The sequence below is a fragment of the Neoarius graeffei genome, chromosome 13, assembly GCF_027579695.1.
Source record: "Neoarius graeffei isolate fNeoGra1 chromosome 13, fNeoGra1.pri, whole genome shotgun sequence".
Classification (NCBI taxonomy): domain Eukaryota; kingdom Metazoa; phylum Chordata; class Actinopteri; order Siluriformes; family Ariidae; genus Neoarius; species Neoarius graeffei.
This window is the reverse complement of record NC_083581.1, coordinates 48,378,584-48,404,107: the sequence shown is the minus strand read 5'-3', so window position 1 is coordinate 48,404,107 and position 25,524 is coordinate 48,378,584. Positions and strand designations below refer to the sequence as shown.

General features: G+C 41.2%; 2 protein-coding genes across 2 annotated transcripts in view; one reads left to right on the top strand and one right to left on the bottom strand.

The window, feature by feature from the left end:
* LOC132896821 (glutathione synthetase-like) overlaps window positions 1-17,411 on the bottom strand; it is a 52,438-nt gene extending 35,027 nt beyond the window's left edge. Inside the window, exon 1 of the mRNA XM_060937913.1 lies at window positions 17,323-17,411. The gene's annotated coding sequence lies outside the window, so the exon portion shown is untranslated. The remainder of the gene's footprint in view (window positions 1-17,322) is intronic.
* The window catches only part of rps21 (ribosomal protein S21), an 88,667-nt gene that overhangs the window by 44,136 nt on the left and 19,007 nt on the right, over window positions 1-25,524 (top strand). The gene's annotated exons all lie outside the window — the stretch shown is intronic.

The window sequence follows — 25,524 nt, the reverse complement described above, 5'->3', positions numbered from 1 at the left end:
AAAAGCAGGCATTCGTTTACGGGTGTCAGTCATATTTACATGTTTTTGCGACACACTCGCACTCTGCTCCTCACCGCTGTCTACCGACTCGCTCACTGAGGCAGAGATGCCTACTAGTACGGATTGGCCGTATTTTGTATGGAAAAGTTATGTAAATACGATGTTACAGCAAACAGTGTTATTCTGTACGGAATTATTATAAAGTCTTAAAAATTCCAGTGAGTTGGGGGCGTTGTGGCTCAGGTGGCTAAGGCGCCATACCATAAATCCGGGGACCTGGGTTCGATTCCGACCTGAGGTCATTTCCCGATCCCTCCCCGTCTCTCTCTCCCACTCATTTCCTGTCCTGTCTCTACACTGTCCTATCCAATAAAGGTGAAAAAAAGCCTCCCCCCAAAAAAATCTTTAAAATTCCAGTGAGTTGTTTTTAAATGTCCAAGCGACTTTTTCAATCCATGCGCGATTTACGGCTATTTATTTTTACGACAACCACACATGCTGTGTGTGACATGCGCAGATACCGCACATGCTGTGTGTGACATGCGCAGACATAGACATATAAACATAGACGCCGCCTTCCGCGTAGAATCATACGTCATTCTCGCCGCCATATTGGATGGGGCAAAGTGGAGAATAAAGATGCCTCATTCATGTGCTGCGTTTAACTGTACCAACAGGTTTACCGTCCAAACGAGATCACATGGGATTACCTTTCACAGGTGAGACTGGAAAAATACTTTTCATTGTATTTGGTCATTATAACGTAATTTTACGAACAGATTTTTCTGACTTTGTGGCTAATATGAAGTCTCGCGCATAACAGCCGCTCGGTGAAACCTGTCTCCAAACAACGAATATAATATAATTTATTTCATAGCCCACCCAACCAATTTCACCACCAGCTGTCAGATGGTGATGGCACACTCAAAAATAGAAGAGATTGGAAGCATGTCAGACTGTGAAGCGATCACATGGAGCAATCCCATTGTATGGTTTAATTGATTTTTTTTCCAAAGAGCACTGTATATTGCAAAAATTGTTTTTAGAGACATTTTATAGCCTATCTGCACGGCATTTAATGAAAGTGATGCAGAGACGGCACGGCACAGCTTCAGCAGCGTAAGCACAGCACATTCAGGGATGTGATTGGCCAAGGACAAAAAAGCAGGAAAATATATAGACCCATAATGCGACACGGCAGCAGTGTGGTGTGGTATGGTGCGGCAACAGTGCAGCCACTACACACAATAACCTCATTTTGACACTTTTCATTAAAAGTGCAATACGCAAACATTTAGTGCCAATTTTCATCATTGGAAAACAATTATTTTGAGGGCAACAGAGATGCCTACCCCAAATTTTGAATTTCAGTATTCTTGAAAACATTTTTCAGTATTTTGGAATGACTTTCAGTAACATTAATTTATGCGCATTTCCATTATATATACCAATATGTTTAACATTTAAATTATTAAAAAGTACTGTTTTGTGTGAATTGAATAAACAAAACACGAGCAGCCATCTCAATTGAATTTCCACTCAACAAATTTCTAGAGCAGTGGTTCTCAAACTGTGGTACGCGTACCACCGGTGGTACGCGGGGGAAAGTCATATTTTCGCATTAACATTTTCAGCTAAAAAAAAAAAAACCTGAAACATAATAAAGACAACGTTTCAAAAGAAATGTGTAGCTACGTGTGAGAATGTGAAAAATTATGTCTGGCTTTTACATTTTTGTGGCAATGCAAGTCTTCAGGATTCTTTTTTTCTTCTTTTTTTGTGCTGAGATGTTTGATGTTTCACATATCTTCTGCTGAGAAAAAAAGACTTGATGTTTGTGTTATTTGTGGGCCAGATTAGGAGCATAATTTTGTAGAGGTCGAATATGTACTGTATGGCTCTGTGTCATTTTCATTCAGTTGCAATTTGAGTGTGTATTGCGCTGTGTATGTAGGAGTATGTGAGAATTGTTGGACAAGGCAAGGCAAGTTTATTTATATAGCACATTTCATACACAATGGCAGTTCAATGTGCTGTACAGAAGCAAAAACAAAAACAGTAAACAATAGAGAAATAAAATTACATAAAATAATTTTATTTTTAATCTAAAAATTAATTAAAAGAATTAAAAGAAAATAATAAGAATTAAACAGTAGAACTAAAATAATAAAATGATAAAATGCCAAAAAGAAAAAAGGAGAAAAAGAAAAAGAAACCAGCGGAATAAAATAGAATAAAATTAAAGTAAATTTAAAACATGCAGAGAAAGTAAAGATTATAAAAAATGTAAAAATATTAATTATTTAACAGAAAGCATCTGAAAACAGCTTGGTCTTTAACCTAGATTTGAAGCTGCCAACAGCAGGAGCATTTTTAATGTCCTCTGGCAGTTGGTTCCATAGATGTACTGCATAGTAGCTAAAAGCTGCTTCACCACACTTTGTTTTAACAACTGGTTTTAATAGTAAATTTTTCTGTTGCGATCTGGTAGATGTGATTGGGTTAGGCCGCTGCAACATATCAGAGAGGTAAATTGGGCCCTGTACCATTTAGAGATTTATACACCAGCAGCAATGCTTTAAAGTCAATTCTGTAGCTTACTGGAAGCCAGTGAAGGGACCTTAGAATTGGGGTAATGTGCTCTCTTCTTTTTGTTCGTGTGAGAACCCTCGCCGCTGCATTTTGAACCAGCTGAAGTCGTTTGATGGTCTTTTTTGGCAGGCCTGTGAAAAGGCCATTGCAGTAATCAACCCTACTAGAGATGAAGGCATGTATTAGTTTTTCCAGATCATTTTTTGACATAAGTCCTCTTAGTTTGGAAATGTTTTTTAGGTGATAAAATGCCGTTTTAGTGATTGCTTTCATGTGACTGTCAAAGTTTAGCTCGCTGTCAATGAAAACACCAAGATTTTTAACCATTTCTTTAGTTTTAATCCCTTTTGTGTCAAGAATAGTGGTAATCCTGAGTCTTTCATCTTTTTTTCCAAATAGAATTACTTCTGTTTTATCTGTGTTCAACTGAAGAACATTTTGTGACATCCAGCTATTGATTTGATCGATGCACTGGTAGAGACATTCAAGGGGGGCATAGTCATTTGGTGATATAGCAAAATAAATTTGGGTATCATCTGCATAGCAGTGATACAAAATTGAATTTTTATTGATAATTTGCCCAAGTGGGAGCATATAAAGGTTGAAAAGTAATGGTCCAAGAATCGACCCCTGGGGGACACCACAGGTCAAGGGCATTGATGTTGAGGAACAATTTCCCAGGGTAACAAAGAAGCTTCTAAGTATGATTTTAACCAATTGATAACTTTACCAGTCAATCCAACCCAGTGTTCAAGTCGATATAGCAGTATGTTGTGATCAACAGTATCAAAAGCTGCACTGAGGTCCAGTAATACCAGGACCGATGTTTTGCCTGCATCAGTATTAAGACGTATGTCATTTATAACTTTAATCAACGCTGTTTCAGTGCTATGATTGGCACGAAATCCTGACTGAAAATTATCAAAACGGCTGTTTGATATCAAGAAGGCAGTTAATTGATTGAAGACAATTTTTTCCAGGATTTTCCCGATGAATGGTAGATTTGATATTGGCCTGTAGTTATTTAACACTGAAGGATCCAGATTATTTTTTTTAAGAAGGGGCTTTACAACAGCTTTTTTTAGGGACACAGGAACAACGCCAGTCTCCAAGGATGTACAGTAAATCCTCTAATACTGGCCTGTATTCCATTACTGGCCGGGACTCTAATATTGGCCGGTCTCGCTGTCGGAGGAGGTAAATAATGGCCGGACTCTAATACAGGCCGGGGCTATAACCAACGATGTTTCTGAGATCATAGTGGCCTTACACAATCGTTCCGATCTGAAAGACAATTGTGATCAGTGGCGCCGCCAGGCGTATGGCCGTACGCACTAGGCGTACCTTGGGGAGAGAGATTTTTTTTATTATTATTATTATAATTGTTACCTGAATGCTTTGGCAATGCAACATAATTTGAGAGAGAGAGAGAGAGAGAGAGAGAGAGAGACGTGTGTGTGCCGGCGCATTTGTGTGCTTCAGGAGTGGGCGGGGTGTGCGTGACCAAGAAAGCTCATTGGTCAATGCAGATATACTTTTCTTGCACCACTGAGATTCTCTCCAGTTTTGAGAAACGGAGACAGACAATCGTCAGTAGTCAGAGCTTGTGCGAGAATTTATTGAGAAGCGAGTCAAAAATGAGTAAACGAACCCTGAAACAAACGAGCTTGTTTCAGACTTTTACGAAAAAGTCCAAAAGCAGTGATCCAGGGGTGTCATCTGCTTGCCAGTCCTCTCCAGTATCAGCTAGTAACACGGCGCCGGCAGCTTCCACTCCTCCGCAACCTAGCAGCAGTACGCTGCAGCTGGATGCTAGCTCAGTTCCTTTGAGGGAATTGCCTTCATCTACCTCTGAGTTTGAAACTAGCCATACATCCAGTGAATTTCATATAAGAACACCTACATCTCCCCATGTCCCTTACGATCAGAAGTAGATGGTTGCTCCACCTTGCTGACAAATGAGCCATCAGATAGCTTTACTAATGAGCCACGAGTCAGCCCGCGATCACTGACATCAGATTTATCACACATAGGTAAACTTCAACCAGATGCCTTAAAATGTGCACCGGACTCTGTAAAGCTCAATGTCCTACAGAACCGCTTCAAACCAGACAGAGGGTGGGTGGCTCCTTCTACTCTGATTTTCGGTAAACTCAGAAAAATACCCGAGGAGTTTTTCAACGAGTCTATGTACCCCACGTTGCGCTACAGTGTGTGTCAGAGTCGTGCGTGCGGTAGTGCTGAGCAAGTTCACTAGATTCTAATCGAGGCTATAAAGAGTTTATTGTTTATTGTCGTGTGTAGTTCACATATGTTGTTCAAATATCAGCCTGTGTTCATGGAAGGCTATTGTTCAATTTCAAGTTAAAGTTCTATCGTTGTTTTGTGTATAAGCCTATAGATCGACTCTTCATAGAAACTGCAGCACGCAAGCGGTTTTTTTGGGGGGGATTACACCGCTAGTGCGTACCTTACAGTTCAACCCTGCTGGAAAGGATGTCTGAATTACCGGTATTTGTTGATAATGTTCTGTATACCGTTATGGTAACTGTACTTTTTCAATAAATGAACCTATTTTATAGGTTCAAATAGACACAAAATCTCGTTTTTATTCATTCCACTGGTAGTCTGTTTTGCTCAAATAGAAATAGAGGCCTGCCTCTAATTCTGGCCTCCTTCCAATAATGGCCTGGACCAAGATGCACTTGAGTGAAATAAAGGCCCCGGCCTATATTAGAGGATTTACGGTATTTATAATTTGAAGCACATCTGTAATTATAAGATGAAGAACAGACTTAAAGTTGGTGGGCAGATGTCCAATTCAGATGTTGAAGAACTGAGATTTTGTACAGTTTTTTCAAGAGTCTCCTCATACAGTTGTATGAGGAGAGACAGAGTTGTAAATGTCTGATTTGGTGTTAACAGCTATCAATAAATAACCATAATAAGGAATAAACATCTCTCCTGTGTGGCTGAAGCTAATAGGGAAGGCCTATGCTGCTATATTATAATGTTGGTCATCATGGTGGTACTCAGAGAGCTCAATATTTTCTCAGGTGGTACAGAGTATAAAAGGTTTGAGAACCACTGTTCTATGGGGTTCAGATCAGGTGAACAAGGAGACCACGTCATTAATCTTTCTTCCTTTAGACCCTTTCTGGCCAGCCATGCTGTGGAGTACTTGGATGCGTGTGATGGAGCATTGTCCTGCATGAAAATCATGTTTTTCTTGAAGGATGCTGACTTCTTCCTGTACCACTGCTTGAAGAAGGTGTCTTCCAAAAACTGACAATAGGACTGGGAGTTGAGCTTGACGCCATCCTCAACCCGAAAAGGTCCCACAAGCTCATCTTTGATGATACCAGCCCATACCAGTACCCCACCTCCACCTTGCTGGCGTCTGAGTCGGACTGGAGCTCTCTGCCCTTTGCTGATCCAGCCACGAGCCCATCCATCTGGCCCATCAAGACTCACTCTCATTTCATCTGTCCATAAGACCTTAGAAAAATCAGTCTTGTGATACTTCTTGGCCCAGTCTTGACGTTTCATCTTGTGTGTCTTGTTCAGTGGTGGTCGTTTTTCAGCCTTTGTTACCTTGGCCGTGTCCATGAGTATTGCATACCTTGTGCTTTTTGACACTCCAGTGATGTTGCAGCTCTGAAATATGGCAAAACTGGTGGCGAGTGGCATCTTGGCAGCTTCACGCTTGACTTTCCTCAGTTCACGGGCAGTTAGTTTGCGCCTTTTTTTTTTCAACGCGCTTCTTGCGACCCGGTTGACTATTTTGAATGAAGCGCTTGATTGTTCGATGGTCACGCTTCAAAAGCTGGGCAATTTTAAGAGTGCTCCATCCCTTTGCAATATATGTCACTATTTTTGACTTTTCTGAGTCCGTCAAATCCCTCTTCTGACCCATTTTGCCAAAGGAAAAGAAGTTGCCTAATAATTTTGCACACCTGATATAGGGTGTTGATGTCATTAGACCACACCCCTTTTCATTACAGAGATGCACATCACCTGGTATGCTTAATTGGTAGGAGGCTTTCAAGCCTATGCAGCTTGGAGTAGGCCAACATGCATAGAGAGGGTAATGTGGTCAACATACTCATTTGCCTAATAATTCTGCACTCCCTGTATGAACATTTTGGCACAAAATTGATTCCATAAGTGTGTGCGTTTCCACAATATGCCAGCACATAACTGCGCAGAATAAAATGCCAAAACAGCCAACACTAATAACCCCAGCATCAGTTATGACTTTAGTCCACAATATGCCAGCACAGAATAAACTGCCAAAACAGCCAACAGTACACAACAAAAGCACCTCGGTAGTAGGCTAACTCAACTTAAACAACTTGCTTGTATCAGTACCAATGCAGTATAGAAACATTGAAAACAGAGGAAGCAGTGCACTCGGTGGTGCTAATAGAAGTAACCAATGACTTAGCCTAAAAACTTCCCAAAGGCCTGCCTGCGTCTGTCATTGGCCTGCACGAACTCCTTTGCGATGGCTGTCATGTCAGTTTGTTCCAGAATGTCACGGTGAATATGGCAGTTCATCAAGTCATTCAGTCTCTTTTGTGTCATTGTGGATCGGAGGTATGATTTCAGTCGACAAAGTGTGGAAAACGAACGCTCTGCTGATGCCGAAGGCATGAAGGCCAAAAGTCAGGGCACCGAGGCCATAAAATAAAACAATGATTTTAAGTTCATGTCTATAATGAATTTAATTTAAGGACTAATGACTCTTCTGAAGAAGATTGGAGTCCCGGTCAAAACTATCAAGCAGGTAAAGAAACATCTACAATATTATGTCAGAAGATAAGAAAATATTGAACACATCTAAACTTATCAATCCATCACTCACTTCAAAAATTGTAAAACTTATTAAACCTATATCCTCCCATAATTTTTGTTCAATTGACACCAAATGTGCAAGAGCATCTTCAGACTGTACTACTACGCAGATTTTTGATTAGTCAAAATTGAGCCTGGAGTCCATCAAAATGTTTGACTGTAAATGGAACATGTACTAGCATGCAGGCTACTGATTAACCCATAAGAGCCCAGACCGATTTCTCAATCAAGGAAAATTATTGAGGAAATAAAATGAACTAAATAGACGACAAAGAAAACATTTCTGACCTTTTATTTTTTAAAATGGCACTTTCATGTCTCAAGATCTGAAATATTAAATTGCAAATTTGCGGAACACTTCAACACTATTACACTGTTAACCCGAAAGTTCATTCTATGCAAACAGTTTGAGTAAATTCCACTTTTAAAGATTAGTTTTATTGCATTACTTAAACAGTATGAGTATATGAGACAGTCATTGGGTGTACTCATTTTTGTAATTTAAACAAACTAAAACTATCCTGTTTTACCTCAGGCCACAGTGCTGCCCTGTTGTGATTGGCTCAAAACTCAAGACAAGTTGAGTTGACTGCTACAGAGGAAGTTGCGCCATTTTCTAATTTACGCAGAGCAATTTAAGGTCTTTGCACTTTTGATAGCAAGCTAATTAGCACGTTAGCGGCTACAGTCACTCGGCACGTTAAAAGTGGGTCAACGTTGTAACGACATAACGCTACTGTACAAGCAATGCTTATTTAACGGTAACAAACTTAAGCCCTATATGTTGAAATTCCTCTCTTATTCGTTCGTTAATTTATCACAGTCTTACCTCAGTCAACTTCTTCCCATCCTGTCAAAATTCAACGTCTCAGACAAGTGGGTGGGAGATGCGTTTGATTAAGTCTTCTGATTGGCTGGTGATAGATTGATGGGCGGGGGATGCGTTTGATTAAGTCTCCTGATTGGCTGGTGATAGATTGATGTCATTATAGCGCATCGGAGCGGTTCATGCCAGGCTCGAGTCCGCTCAACGTCAAAAAATATTGGTTTAGCCTATTTTTTAAATAATTTTCAAAAAGTTACCCGGTTATGGCAATAGTTTACTTCCTTGTTACACATTTTATAGTAGCTGTATAATTTTCATAATGATGTCATTTTAATCTGACGAAATTGTGAAATTGTGTTTCAACAAAAGTGGGGGGATGAAACGTACGCATCCCCCGCGGGTGATACGCCCCTGGTTGTCAACCCCTCAATGCCCATCTCCGTCCAGTCAAGTGGTTGCAGAGCTCCGCGGCAAAAAAAACAAAATCAAATATGAAGCGAAATTACCCCTCAGGGAGCCAGAAGAGAAAGAAGAAAAGGGAAGAGGAAGACAGAAAAAAAAACAAGACACTGGTAAGTGAGAATGTACACACTCATTAATACCAAGCGGGTCGACAAGCAAATTTGGTAGCTAGCTTACGTTAATGGTAGTTATATACATGCGTGTGTATGTGTGTGTACATTTTGTCTATTCTTGTTTAATTGGGTTTGATAATTATTTATAATGTAAAGAGTTCATTTATTAAGTAAAAATCGTAAGAATGATTACAATATGTGTGATGTTTATTTATTAAGTCTTCAGTGGGTAGGCGGCCATAAGGCCCTTCGTTGAGGGGGGGATAATTATGGGCCCCAGATCCTCCTTTGCCTAGGGCCCCCAAATAGCTTGAAACGGGCCTGGGTCTAAGGATCGATCCCTGGGGGACACCACAGGTCAAGGACATTGATGTTGAGGTACAATTTCCCATGGTAACAAAGAAGTTTCTATCTTTTAAAGTATGATTTTTAACCAACTGATAACTTTACCAGTCAACCCAACCCAGTGTTCAAGTCAATATAGCAGTATGTTGTGATCAACAGTATCAAAAGCTGCACTGAGGTCCAGTAACACCAGGACCGATGTTTTGCCTGCATCAGTATTAAGACGCATGTCATTTATAACTTTAATCAGCGCTGTTTCAGTGCTATGATTGGCACGAAATCCTGACTGAAAGTTATCAAAACAGCTGTTTGATATCAAGAAGGCAGTTAATTGATTGAAGACAATTTTTTCAAGGATTTTCCCGATGAATGGTAGATTTGATATTGGCCTGTAGTTGTTTAATACTGAAGCATCCAGATTATTCTTTTTAAGTAGGGGCTTTACAACGGCTTTTTTCAGGGACACAGGAACAATGCCAGTCTCTAGGGATTTATTTATGATCTGAAGCACATCTGTAATTATGAGGTGAAGAACAGACTTAAAAAAAGTTGGTGGGAAGAATGTCTAATTCTGATGTTGAGGAACTGAGATTTTGTACAGTTTTTTCAAGAGTCTCGTAATCAATCAAACAAAATTCTGACATTGTGTTGAAATTGTCTGTCTGTGTCATTGGTGATTGCAGCTTTTCAGTTATTTGCAACTGAGATATATTATGAGCAATATTCTGCCGTATTTTATCAATTTTACCTTTGAAGAAGGATGCAAACTCATTGCATTTATTAACTGAGAAGTTCAGGTGCTAATTGTGGTGGGGGATTAGTTAGCTTCTCTACTGTTGAAAATAGCACACGGGCATTGTTCATATTCCTGTTGATGATGCTGGAGAAGAAAGACTGTCTTGCTTTACCAATTTCATAATTAAATTTAAAAAGCATATCTTTATGGATTTGATAATGGATGTGAAGTTTAGATTTGTGCCATTTTCTTTCAGTCTTCCTACATTCTCTCTTTAGCAATTTAACAGCTGGGTATTGCTTCCATGGTGCTTTCTGCTTGTCATTGACGCTTTTGATTTTGAATGGAGCAAGATCATCCATAATTTGGGTCATATTTAAGTTAAAAATTTCCAGTAAGTCGTCGACAGAGTCTGACATTTTGGCTGAGATCCGAGAGAGAGCTTGCACAAAGAGAACACGTGTTGTCGTTTATGACTCTCCTACCCATAGTCGTTGAGCTGTTCTGAATGTGAGGGGACATAGAAACATCAGAGAAAACACAGAAATGATCAGATAAGGCCAGGTCAACAACAGCAGTAGAAACAATAAGACCCTTTGTGATAACGAGGTCAAGGGTATGACCACGAGAGTGGGTCGGCCCCTGTACATGTTGTACTAGGTTGAAGTTGTCAATAAGTGCAAGTAGTTCTCTGGCATTACAACAGTTCACCAAACTCTTCCAGAAAAACTTTGGCTGAATGTCTCGGAGGCATAGTTAATAACAATATGTTAGGAGAGCACGTAACAAGTGCACATAAGTGTTCAAAGGATGTAAAATCACCAAGTGAGGACTGTTTACATTGAAAAGAGCCTTTGAATATATTTGCAAGCCCTCCACCTTTCCCATGTCGGGTAGCACTCATGAAATTAAACTTTGGGGGAGCTGCTTCAATAAGGGTGGTAGCACTCTTTGCTTGATCCAGCCATGTTTCAGTTAGAAGCAAAAAAATCAAGATTGTGTTTGCAAATAAGATCATTAATTAAAAATGACTTGTTTGAAAGTGATCTAACGTTCAGAAGAGCTAGCTTTACAGAAAGTCTAGAAGTAATATCCGCTTGGGCACTCTGATGTTTTGAAACAGGAAGGAGACTAGACTGGTTTACCCCCTGGGTTAAATATGCTCTGTTTTCTATTTCTTATCAACACAGGAATAGAGAATGGCATAGGCATACTGGGTCCCAGCTTGTTTTCAAAACTACACCCAATGCAGGGACCCACAGCACATCATACAAGACTCTCTGTATGTTCCATGAGGTTGGGAGGGGGAAGGATTGGAGATGTCATGTATTTTTTAGATGGTGAAAAAGACTGGTAGCCAGCTGAAAGTCCTGGGCGAACGCAATTCAGTCTGTTGGTTGATTTTCGATGAACTGGGTACACTGCTTGTTGCGAATGATTTGGGCTGGAAAAAGAGAGTGCAGCCATTGGCAGCAGTCTCTGCATACTTTTACGGAAATCCATGCAGGGGGGAGATGGTACAACAAAGTCAGAAGAGCGAGACTGAGATTGGGACTTTGGTGAGGTCTTTCTGAGTGTCTCCATGACTGTCTCTGTGGTGAGTGTCTCCATGACTGTCTCTGTGGTGACTGTCTCCCTGACAGTCTCTGTGATACTTGCATGGGGTCGAGATGTGGATGATGCAGCCTTGGCATGATTGTCTTTGGTCAGGTCCTCAATCTGGATGGGCGATGCAGATATCTGTGGCTGCCCACTGTTAACAACATGCTCACATTCTCCATGTGATTGTTGATGTCCTTGGCAGTCTGCCCCAGATGGTTCTTGGCAGTCTGCCCAGATGGCTGTGTGTCCTTGTTGAACCATCTCTGCTGTGCTTGCATGGGTAGTTGTTTTGACTTTGCAGAGGTATTGTTGATCTCTGTAACTGGGTCAGTCTGTGAGCACTTATCAGCAGTTCTGCTCAATGTTGGCTGAGAAAAGAATGCATGCTGGAGAGAGAGGCAGTAGTGATCAGCTAAAACTTTGGTCCCAATCCAGCGGAGTTCAGTGGTATTTGGCTTGAAGAATTCTCAATTGAAGTAACATGCAGGGTAAAAGACAGGGGGTCCAGAAGAGAGTCCTTGAGCTTAACGACAAAGCACTGTGTGTTCCATGTGGCAGTCACACATTTAAACCTGGTAGTTGGTGATGCTGCCAAATCTTCTGTGATGTCTAAGCTTTTTTGGACTGTTACGACTGTACGCTCTGTTTAGTGCTTCAGTTCACCGCTGGACAATTCTCCAGAAACACATGAAGGATTTCTCCATTAAACCCTTGTCGGCAACAAGATGGGAGTCTAGGGTGGATACTGTGAAAGCTGTGCGGTACCAGCTGCCTGAAATTTTGGATGCCCTGCCTGCATTGAAGGAGTATGCTGAGGAGAAGCAGGATTCTGAATGTGCCTCCAATACTGGCAGCATATACAAGGAAATGAAGAAATGGCCCTTTGTGGGGAGTACTGTTGTGTGGTATAATTTGTTCCACATTAAAGTCAGCAAGCTCTTGCAGAGCCCCAAGGTGTCAGTTGAGGTCATGAGAAATGAAATCACTGCAGTGATAGAATTTCTTAAAGAATATCGCAAGCCTGGATTCGGTTCTGCCAAAAAACAGATGCCAGGGAGATAGCAGAGAAGATTGAGTTGGAGATGATATGGCCAGAGATGCGTCACAGAAAGAAAAAAAAGGCAGTTTGAGTATGAGGGGAAAGAGGAAACTCTGTCTACTGCAGAAGAGCTTTTCAAAAGAGAGAGTTTTTCCTGCACATGGTGGACACAGCCCTTGCCATAGTCAGGGAGAGATTTTTACATATGGAAACTTTGAGTTGTATGGATTTCTCTACTCCACTGACCTAATGAAAAATGCAATGCAGGGAGAGAAACTGGATGAATGTTGCCACAGACTGGAGAAAAAAAATGATGTTGATGCAGGGGACCTAAAGCAGGAGATAATTGGTGCAGTAAAAGCCTTCCCTCCACATATCTCATCACCATTCGAGATGCTTGATTATGTGTATAAGGAGAATACCCTTGACATTTACCCAAATTTGAGCAGAGCTCTAAGACTTCTACTCACTCTCCCTGTAACTGTAGCATCAGGTGAAAGAAGTTTTTCATCACCGAAACGGCTTAAGACGTATTTGAGATCTACCATGTCACAAGACAGGCTGTCCGCCCTTGCTGTTATCTGTATTGAGTATGAAGTCACAAAATCTCTGCACATGGACTCTCAGTGCGTTTACATGCACATCCAAATCGAGCTACTGTTGGTAATCAAGCTAAGGGTCCCAGCAGGGGTGCCAGAGAAATCCAATCCTACATGCACACAAGGAAATCGAGCTATTGTGTGAGGTACATTGTGCACCCGAGCCACAGGTGGCGCTACACGCCCCATCGTGTTGGTACACTTCCGGTTGTCGTCATGAAGAGCTATTCAAGAGTATAAACAAAGTTATCAGCAGTGTTGCCAGATACTGCTGATGTTTTCCAGCCCAAAACATGTTCAAATCCGCCAAAATGCACTTAAAACCGCCCAATCTGGCAACACTGGCAGTTCCATGTTCACAAGTTCCGTGCTCAAGCTGTTAGGCTTGCTCTAACAGACTGTATGGCTGCAAACTGTCCTGCGCAGACCACTGTTTTGTAAGACAACTTATTTTGCACAATTGTATATTTTTATTTAACTTATGTCTTAATAAACACACAAAGTTCAATTGTTTTGTTTTTACTGACATTCTTCAGATGTTGGACATATATACACACACACACATACAGTGACTTGTTTATGTACACAATTAACAGCTATGCAACAGCTGTACAGATGTATTTGGTGATACAGTAAGTGAGCTAAATTTTAACAGTGCAAACAATGCCACAAAAAGAAAAGATTCATGCCGTTGTCATGCCAACCGAGGCTGTTGTGTTTCCCGCTTGTGGTCTCGTCACTTCCGGAAGGGGCAGTGCTGAAGCAAGTAGCTCGACTACGTAGCTCGGTAGGGTATACATGCACCAAGTAGCTCGGCTAAAATCGCATAATCTGGGTCGTGTAGCTCGATTACGAGAAATCAAGTTCGGTTCGATTTCAGCCTCGCTAAGGTGTTTCCATGGCATTTAGAACTTCGATTTCAGTCGAGCAACGGCAGAAATTCGATTTTCTCTATGTGCATGTAAACGCACTGACTGATAACCAGATTTGCAGGCCAAAGCTCGCAAAGTCAGACTGTAATGACATGAGAAAGGATGAGCGACTAAAGAAATTCAAGGGAAAGGCAAAGAAGAAAGAAATACAGTGGTGATGAAGAGCAGGAGAAGTACAGGGAAAGAAGAGTAAGAAAGGGACAAAGGAGAGAAAGAGAAACATACAGCAAAACAGGCAAAAAGATGAAGAGAAACAGGGATACAGAGAGGAAAGGAAAACAGGAACAAAGATAGAAGGTAATAATTGTAATTGTACATTTTGAATATTTGTTTCTACAACTCCATGATTGACCTGCTGTTGTCTTGTGTTACAGAAGTGAAAAGATAACAAGGGAGAAGACAGATGCCAAACACCAACTTCTACCAGAAAGGCCTGACTCTTTAAATTCAAATGTGCTTTATTGGCATGACTGTAGAAATTCACAATATTGCCAAAGCATAAAAACGGGAATGACAAAGTAAAAAAAAATGTAATGAGTGATAACAAATAAGAAAGAAAACTATAAGAAGGCAAAAATGTATGATAAATGTATAAAGTATACAAATTATCTATATCTATCTATACTCAGCAAAAATAAAAACTTGACACTCATTTTTCAAATAGTGTTTAGAAACTTTTCTTGAAAGAGTTCTTGTTGTGATTATGGTTAAATGCATTGTCAAGGGCATTACGTCACACATTCATTCTACTGGTCGGGCCTACGTAGCACGTGCGAGAGCACTGCACGCTAAAATCACGTTTCCATGTGACACAAGTGACGTGACCTATTGATACACGTGCAATTGATCTCACGGTAGCAGAGTAGAGTGTCATCTCAGAAAAACAAGGTTTTATGGTTAATTATTCGTTAATTTGCAATGCCACGACTGTCAAACATTCAGCGTGAACGTGCCATTGGCATGCTGAATACAGGAACATCCGTCACTGACGTTGCGAGGGTTATGGGATGCAGTCGACAGACCATCCATAATCTCCAGACACGTCTCCATCAAACTGGCACCACAGCCGACCGTAAGGAACCCTCCACAGAACTTGCAGGAGCTTGATGCCATGTTGGTACAAATATGGCGGCGCATTCCCCAAGCTGTGTTCAGACGCATCATCCAATCCATGAGGAGACGTTGTATCGCAGTTGTGAACGCCCATGGAGGACACACCCGATATTGACATGATTTCATTAAGTTGTGACTCACAGTTTTTGATCATGGACATTGTCGTTGCATTTCCGGTGGAACCGATTCCATGACAAACATGATCTGTATGCTATAGCATCTTTAATGACAAGATAATTGAATACAATCGTTATTTCAAACCTATTTTCCAAAATGTTCAAATTATTGACTTTGAAACGAGTGTAAAGTTTTTATTTTTGTTGTGTGTGTGTATATATATATATATATATATATATATATATATATATATATATATTAGTTTTTCTTTTTCTCAAAATGGTATAGCGGGGTGACTTCACTGGATTGAGGTCATGTATGTCGTCTTTTATGGCATACAAGTACATATTTTGCAGCAGGTAGTGCTGCCTCTTTAACCTCCCCTAAAATATATTTTAGTTTCCCCTCATTTGTCTGTGTTGTCATGTCTGGGCAAATATGGTTGACTTTTGTGTTAAATTCATGTCTGAGGCCTGAATACAGACTACACTCAGTTAATCTCTATCTCTCTGTTTAATGATTGATTGTAAAACAACCCTACCAGTTAGTATAATCAGGGAACAAAGTTTGTGTCACAGGGATCCAAAATTCAAACTGGTTCTTGTACCAGTTTTTAAGTGAAGGACAAGTTAAAGAACAGATTTCAGGTAATTTGACATATGCGTATGGCAGTTTTGTGTAATCTGCTATAAGATAAAGATTAAGTGTAGCTTTAAGCAGGGCTGGGAGAAACAAATGAAGTGATTCTCGGAGAGGACTTTTTTTTGACAATTCAGAATCCACTACTTCCATAGTGCTTTTAAATATAAGGCTGTAAGCTTTGTGTTAGTTCTCTCTAATATTTATTTCCCAATATCTTGACCACATTTTAGGATGAAAATAACCATTTTAGATATGTTATTTTATATTGAAAAGTTAGCTGTCTCAGAGAGGACTTTTTTTGACACAATTACATACTAATTTGATCAAAATAGTCTGAAAACTTACTGGCATTCAACATTTAAAACTTAACTATGTTTCCAATGATATGGAACCAAATATTTGTTTTATGGTATAAAGAATGATTTAAGTGCATCCCTTTTGGAGCTACTTGTGGTCAAAAAAGCACTTTTTCTAAATGACGAGAGTAATTTTGCTAAATATGACATACACTGCCGTACATTCACCAAAAATACCGTTATCACTAAATTTTTTTTGCATGATAAATAGAGCTATCACAGGGCTACAATAAACAACCACGTTTATTTAGTCAAGCCTTTTGATATTGAAGATAATAAGTGTTAAATGTGATTTTTAGCTTGCGTACCCTGATTGTAAAACAACCCTCAACATAATGTTGGTACAATCTGGAACTTAATTTCCTTTCCATTGTGACCAAAGTTTACGTAAACTTACTACAGTTTGGGGCACATTATTAGTAGCAGTGTGCTATAGAATCAAGGTATGATGACAGGTGCCATGTAGGGATGACTATTCTGTCCTCAACGTGTGTGTGCGCATCTATACACGAATTGACAGATAGCGAACAAGCTTCCAAGAGAAAGTCAGAGGCTGGAGTAAGATTGAAGTGTCTTTACTGTTGTCATCATTCTCTTGAACAGATTTCTTTGTAAAACTGAAATTATACAAAAATAATTACTAAATGTAATTTAAGTAACATAATATATGTCCAACATGAAATAATTCAGGTAACAGCTACAATATTACAAATGTCACATTCCAGTGATGTGTTAATAGCTGTATATGACTTGCAAATAATGTACACCAAATTCACCAGTTTACACAAACACAGGAGAAGTGCTTACATATATGCAACCGAAAGCGATCAAATGACTATTAAACTGAGCTGTATTTGCTCATAGCTTGTTAACATTAGTAGTCTCAGCATATACTGCATATAAACTGGGTATTCAAATGTAACACACTAAAAATACACCATATAGCACTTGTGTGTTGTTATAGTTAGTTGTAGATTGCAAATGTACTCACAAGCGATGCTTTCCTGGACACAAATGAGGGATGGAAAGTAAGATAGCTGTAGCTGCACTCTGATCACATGTAATTTGTCAACTACAGGGTTTCCCTCTTTGTTTTTCCTGGGCTATGACCCGACTGCATCACATGACTAAAACAACCAATGAAAAGAAACAACTAGTAGAAATTAAGGAAGAGTGTGTTACCCATAAACAACCACCAGGTGGAGAAATACCAAACTAAATACAGTTATACAAAGCATGACCCTTGATTTCTGTGTGTGTTTTAAGAATGAATGTGGAGGGCCCCATGTTTGTATTTTGCCTAGGGCCCCCAAATGTCTAAATCTGCCCCTGGTTTCACATAATGGTATGATCCTATATCCTCACATGTGATTGACCACAAGGCCGCCATTCTGCCAATCAAAAAGTTCTGCCGTGAGCAGAGCTGAGCAACGAAAGGAAAAGAAAACGTGGAGAGCCGGCTCTCACTCGACGGGAGTTGGCTCGTCTGATTCACTACAAAGCATCGGCTCTTATTGCGCAAGACACATCACTAGTGAATAGAGCCTGCTAGCAAGTCAAGCTAACATCAGGACAGATTCTGGAGCTTGAATGTCTCTACCAGTGTATCGACCAAATCAACAACTGGATGTCAACATTTTCTTCAGCTGAACACAGATAAAACAGAAGTAATTCTAGTTGGAAAAAAAGATGAAAGACTCAGGATTACCACTATTCTTGACACAAAGGGGATTAAAACAAAAGATATGGTTAAAAATCTTGGTGTTTCCATTGACAGCGAGCTAAACTTTGACAGGCACATGAAAGCAATCACTAAATCGGCATTTTATCACCTAAAAAACATTTCCAAATTAAGAGGACTTGCGTCAAAAAATGATCTGGAAAAACTTATACATGTCTTCATCTCTAGTAGGGTTGATTACTGCAATGGCCTGCCAAAAAAGACCATCAAACGACTTCAGCTGGTTCAAAATGCAGCGGCGAGGGTTCTCACACGAACAAAAAGAAGAGTGCACATTACTCCAATTCTAAGGTCCCTTCACTGGCTTCCAGTAAGCTACAGAATTGACTTTAAAGCATTGCTGCTGGTGTACAAATCTCTAAATGGTACAGGGCCCAATTACCTCTCTGATATGTTGCAGCGGCCTAACCCAATCAGATCTACCAGATCGCAGCAGCAAAATTTACTGGTAAAACCTGTTGTTAAAACAAAGTGTGGTGAAGCAGCTTTTAGCTACTATGCAGTACAGCTATGGAGCCAACTCCCAGAGGACATCAAAAATGCTCCTGCTGTTGGCAGCTTTAAATCTAGATTAAAGACCAGGCTGTTCTCAGATGCTTTCTGCTAACTGATAAATATCATCTTTACATGTTTTAAAATTTACTTAACTTTTACAGTCTCTGCATGTTTTAAACTTTACTTAACTTTATTCTATTTTATTCTGCTGTTTTTGCTGAACTTTTACTTCATTTTATTATTTTATTTCTACTATTGTTTAATTAACTTAAACAACGGGCCAATCAGAAACCATGGCTGACAGGGGAAGTCTATAGGCTCCCGTGGGCTCGGAACGCCGCCTTCAGAGCTGGGGACGAGGTGGGCCTGAGGACAGCTAGGGCCAATCTGTCACGAGGCATCAGGGTGGCCAAGAGACAGTATTCCAAGCACATTGCTGACCATTTCAACGACAGCAGAGACACCAGGAACCTGTGGCGGGGGATTCAGACCATCACAGACTACAAGCCCTCGCCACAGACCTGTGACAACTCCACGTCTCTGCTGAATCAGTTGAACGACTTCTTCGCTCGCTTTGAGGCAGACAACAGCACCATGGCACAGAAGACCCCACCACCTCCCGGCGACCAGGTACTGACGCTGTCCCCAGCCAGCGTGAGGAGAGCTCTCAGGACGACAAATGCACGAAAAGCCCCGGGTCCTGATAACATTCCTGGTCGTGTCCTGAGAGACTGTGCCGAGGAGCTCACAGATGTCTTTACAGACATCTTCAACATCTCGTTGAGCCAGGCTGTTGTCCCCACGTACCTCAAAACCACCACCATCATCCCGGTCCCGAAGAAGCCGTCTCCCTCCTGCTTCAATGACTACCGCCCTGTCACACTCACTCCCATCCTCATGAAGTGCTTCGAGCGGCTAGTCATGAGGCATATCAAGTCTGCCCTCCCCCCGCCCTGGATCCTTTCCAGTTTGCATATCAGTCCAACCGTTCGACCGATGACGCCATCTCCACTGCCCTCCACTCAGCCCTCACCCACCTGGAGACAAAAGACTTGTATGTCAGAATGCTGTTCACAGACTTTAGCTCAGCATTCAACACAATCATTCCTCAGCAGCTCATTCATAAACTGGACCAGCTGGGACTCAACACCTCCCTGTGCAACTGGCTGCTGGACTTCCTGACGGGGAGACCACAGGCTGTACGGGTCGGCAGCAACTCCTCCAGCACCATCACACTGAACACGGGCCCACCAAGGATGTGTGCTGAGCCCCCTCCTCTTCACTCTGCTGACCCACGACTGCACACCAACATCCAGCTCAAATCTCTTCATTAAGTTTGCGGATGACACGACTGTGGTGGGTCTCATCAACAATGGTGATGAGGCAATCTACAGGAGTGAGGTGAGCCGCTTGGCCATGTGGTGCAAGGACAACAATCTCCGTCTGAACGTGGAGAAGACGAAGGAGATTGTTGTGGACTTCAGGAGAGAGCACACCCAGCATGCTCCACTATCTATCGACGGTGCTGCAGTGGAGAGGGTGAGCAGCACCAAGTTTCTGGGTGTGTACATCTCTGAAGACCTGTCCTGGAGCAACAACACCGCATCACTGGCCAAAAAAGCCCAACAGCGTCTGTACTTCCTCCGCAAACCGAGGAGAGCAAGAGCCCCGGCCCCCCATCATGCACACTTTCTACAGAGGCACCATCAAGAACATCCTGACCAGCTGCATCACCGTGTGGTACGGCACCTGCACCGTGTCCTGCTGCAAGTCTCTGCAGCGCATTGTGAGAGCAGCTGAGAGGATCATTGGTGTCTCTCTCCCTTCTCTAACGGATATTTATAACTCCCGCCTCACCCGCAAAGCCATCAGGATTGCAGGTGACCCCACCCACCCACCTCACAACCTTTTCAGCCTGCTGCCATCGGGGAGGAGACTGCGGAGTCTCCGGGCCAAAACCAGCAGGCTCAAGAACAGTTTCTTTCACCAGGCAGTCAGGAGGCTCAACTCCCTCCCTGTTCTGCCCCTCCTCCCCCCTCTGCCCCCTGCCACAGATTCTGCTCGCACCCCCCCCTTCAGCATCTGACATGCCATCCTCACAGTCCCCCCCCCCAACACACACACATGTACATCTCATCGTTCATTAACACACTGAACTCAGGGACCGCACATCTCACTTTACCTCGCTCATTTGCACTATTCCACACTACCTCACCTTAACAGCTGCTAGTTTGTTTATACTGCTTATTTCATGTTTACCTGCTATACCTCAAGTGCCCTTGACTGTTTGGTTATTTGAACCAATGTGTGCGTGTTTAGTCTACGTCTAGTTCATATCTAGGCCCTGTACTACGAAGCGGGTTTTCTGGCTTACCAGGGTAACTCCGAGAGTAACTTGATCACGTGCAGCGTAACTTCCCGATTAACCCATACTACGAAAGTTGGCTATGTTCAAACCGAGGTATGCTGCCATGGCAATTTACGCTGCATCTCAAACCTGCTCGTCTCAGGTTATGTTCTTGGTTAACCCGAGGTTTCCGATTAACCACACCCTTTTTAAACACCACCTCTCCACCGACATTTCCTCTAGAGACAATGCCAGCGTACCTGGATGACCCGTGCGATATCGGAGCACAGATGAGAGATGAGATTTATGGCTCTTTGATGGGATCCGCATCTTTGTGATCCGTTCTTTGAAAAGAGCCGTTCAAAAGACTGGCTCATTTGGCTCTTTTTAAATATTTATTCAGTTTTAAGAAGACAGCGTCTAAAGAAGCCAGATCCCTCTGCTTAGACAGTGACATCAATATTTCTGGACATACCTTTTATATAAAGCAACCTAGACTTACATTATTGTAACTCCTAAACGCTCATAAATAACCATTAAAAAACAATGAGAGCTTCAACGAATGTCCATGCAGAACGGCTTTTCTGTAAAAAAAAAAAAAACCCACTCAAGAATAGTTATCAAGAACGCAAGAATATTTTATAGAAAAAACACTTGTTTTACAAAAATATTTAAGTCTGAGATACAAAAGATACAACTACAATAAATATAACAAGAACTAGTTATCACACAAGAACATTTTAATAGAAAAAAACAAACTTTCTATATTAAAAATATTGAAATTGTAACAAATAGATACAACTAAACAGTCAGATAAATAGATAAAGTTATAACAAGTACACAAGATTATTTTAATAGAAAAAAACTATTAATGCAAAAAATATATTAGAAAAATAGATATAACTAGACAAACAGATAAATAAATAAAATACACAAATAGAACAAACAAAATGACGATAGAATAAATTAAATGAACGTCCGTGCAAAGTAGTTTTCCCACAATATTATCATTAAAATCACACATTATAAACTATAAAACAATTTGAACTATTAGGCAAACAGAAACTTGAATAAATAAAAGGCAAATGAATGCTTGCTTGCGCGCGCGCGCACACCCCATTATGAATGATGTTTTTATATTTCATTTTCACCTGTTGCCAGGTGCGTTTGGCACTGCTGTTGCCTCTGAAATGTTCACAGGACATACACCAACTTAGTCAAAGGGACTGAACAGTCAGTCATCCTAATTCATGTGACTCTGTGCACATATCAGCTTAAGCAGGCTACTCCATGAATTTACCATACCAAATTTTATTCAGGATTTTTCGGACATTAAACAAGCTATATATGACTGGGGCCACGTCGAAGGACCATTTTCTGTGACTTGTGATTGATCATGAAGCTTTCTCTCATCCTATTGAGGTTTTTCACCTGACGTCACAGGGTCACGTGACGCCCCGGTGTCCGCCATTTTGAAGGTCAAGCTACATACTAACGCTGCAGACAGAGAGGGAGAACCAGCTTGAAAAAAAAACGTGTTACAGACACCGGATCCAGTGTAAATAGCTGCCGGAGCGCGCTCCGGCTTGCTCCCCCTCAAATTAAGCAGCATGCTCCGGCTTGCTCCCCCTCAAATTAAGCAGCGCGCTCCGGCTTGCTCCCAGAGTGCTCCAGCCGAGGTTCCGGAGCGCGCTCCGGCTTGCTCCCCCTCAAATTAAGCAGCACGCTCCGGCTTGCTCCCGGAGCACTGGATCCGGTGTAAATAGCTGCCGGATCATAATTACAGTAAACTAGTAAATACAGTAAAGGAAAAACTTGAGACTGAAAGGTTTTAACAGTCATCCAAATGACTGAACGTAAACATTGCTACAGTAACATACTAGCTATGTTGTTGACATTAGCTAGTGCTAACAGCTAGCTGCTAGTACACTGCTACAACACAGACACCGACCCTAATAATACAGTTCTTGGTCATTGCCTGGTAACAGCAAATTTATAACGGGCCATGTCTCAACAGACTAAGAAGTTATTTCAATGACATTTAATAACATTTTGTTTATCCTGAGGACCGAAAGTAAATGAAAATGTGAACAAACCTTAGCTGTAATAAGATGGCGACCACCGGCTCCAGGGACGACCCGCTGATGTAGGCATGTTACCCAGCCTGACACAAAATTTGTAGGCATCCAAACTCTTATACGCTTTCAGATCAATACCCGTGTATGGCGATGGGTTTTTAACGACATAGGTATACAGATCATGTGGGCCGAAGTCAAGTAAAGACGAGGGCTTTACTTGAACTTCCGTACGTCAGTGAACAATCCTGGTGGAAGCAGGTAAACGTCGTTCTCTAAGCCTGCTAACCTCAATTTTTGCAAATACCTCTCCCTCTGCTCGCCCTGTAAATGCCCTACGTTGCTGGATAGTGAAGGTGTTTTCTGCATCTCGCTCCTTTTTCTTTTATGTTTTTCGTTTGTCGCCTTCCTCGCATTCAAACTGATTCGAGCCGTGACCTCCAAAATGGCAGCCTCACATGACTTGGTCACGTGGGTGAAAAACCTCAATACTTCTGTTCTGGAACATGTAGAAGGGAGAATGTACTTACGCATTTACCCGATCGGCAATTCGTTGCCAACATGCTTGCCGCTCCTTATTGGCAGCCGCTGTGTTAGATTTTGCTCTTAATGTTGTTTTGAACTCCTCGTAGCTTTGCATTATGACAGCGCATTCTTCCTCCGTGAAGTACGGCAACCATGCCATTGTGAACAGTGGCGATTTGCGCTGATAACCTCTCCTTTAACATGAACGCGCATTAACCCTGATTAGGTTAACACAGGTTCAACAAATCAACTTCATAACTGGCGTCGTAGTACTGTTTAACCCCAAACAAGATAACCAGGTTTTGTCAACCCCGGTTTAGCGGGGGAACCCTGGGTTACTTCTGGGTAGGTAGACCTCCGTTCGTAGTACAGGGCCCTAGAGTGTTTATACTGTTTATATTGTCTGAGTGTTTAGTCTAGGTCTTGTTTTATCTAGTGTTTATACTGTATTTATATTGTTTGAGTGTTCAGTCTATGTCTAGGTTCCTATCTAGAGTGTTTATACTGTTTGTTTTTTTCAGTTATTCTGTTTTATTTATTGCATTGCCTGTTTGCACCGTGGGTCAGAGAGGACTGAAATTTCATCTGTGCTGTATGTCAAGCATGTATAGCATATTTGACAATAAAGTTGACTTGACTTCTTCAAGGTTTTACGGCAGCTGGCATCCAAAAAGTTGCATTGCTCCCATCTACAGGACTACCACCTTGGTGCACTATATCCTGCTATATACAGGTGCTGGTCATATAATTTAGAATATCATGAAAAAGTTGAATTATTTCAGTAATTCCATTCAAAAAGTAAAACTTGTATATTATATTCATTCATTACACACAGACTGATATATTTCAAATGTTTATTTCTTTTAATGTTGATGATTATAACTAACAACTAAATGAAAACCCCAAATTCAGTATCTCAGAAAATTAGAATATTACTTAAGACCAATACAAAAAAAGGATTTTTAGAAATGTTAGCCAACTGAAAAGTATGAACATGAAAAGTATGAGCACGTACAGCACTCAACACTTAGTTAGGGCTCCTTTTGCCTGAATTACTGCAGCAATGCGGCGTGGCATGGAGTCGATCAGTCTGTGGCACTGCTCAGGTGTTAGAGAGCCCAGGTTGCTCTGATAGTAGCCTTCAGCTCTTCTGCATTGTTGGGTCTGGCGTATCGCATCTTCCTCTTTACAATACCCCTTAGATCTTCTATGGGGTTAAAGTGCCATTCCACCATTGGATGTATTCTTTGGCATAAAATACAATATATTTTTGACAACATATATAAATGGTATCACTAGATAGAGAAATCTTTTAGCTTCAAAATGATATATCAAACAATTTTTTGACGACGACAAGTATATTAATTTTGCGACCAAAGTCACCTACCCTTTTAATTTCCGCGCGTGATGTCATCGGCAGGTTCCCCTTCTTGTGTACCACGTGACGTGGCACATATTATCAGCAATGGCGGATAGAACACGATAAAAATAATACCAATAAATCTATCTAATACCAACAAATCCAGCTAACTGAAAGATCAACTCAATTTTTCGCAATTTTTTTGGCCCCCATATACAAGGAGAAATGACTCTCTCACTTTGGGGGTTTCCTGGTCTAAAAATAGACCAACACATGGTACACAAGAAGGGGAACCTGCCGATGACATCACGTTTCACTACCGCGCGGAAATTAAAAGGGTAGGTGACTTTGGTCGCAAAATTAATATACTTGTCGTTGTCAAAAAATTATGTTTGATATATCATTTTGAAGCTAAAAGATTTCTCTGTCTAGTCATGTTGTCATAAAATATATTGTATTTTATGCCAAAGAATGCATCCAATGGTGGAATGGCACTTTAAGGTCAGGCGAGTTTGCTGGCCAATTAAGAACAGGGATACCATGGTCCTTAAACCAGGTACTGGTAGCTTTGGCACTGTGTGCAGGTGCCAAGTCCTGTTGGAAAATGAAATCTGCATCTCCATAAAGTTGGTCAGCAGCAGGAAGCATGA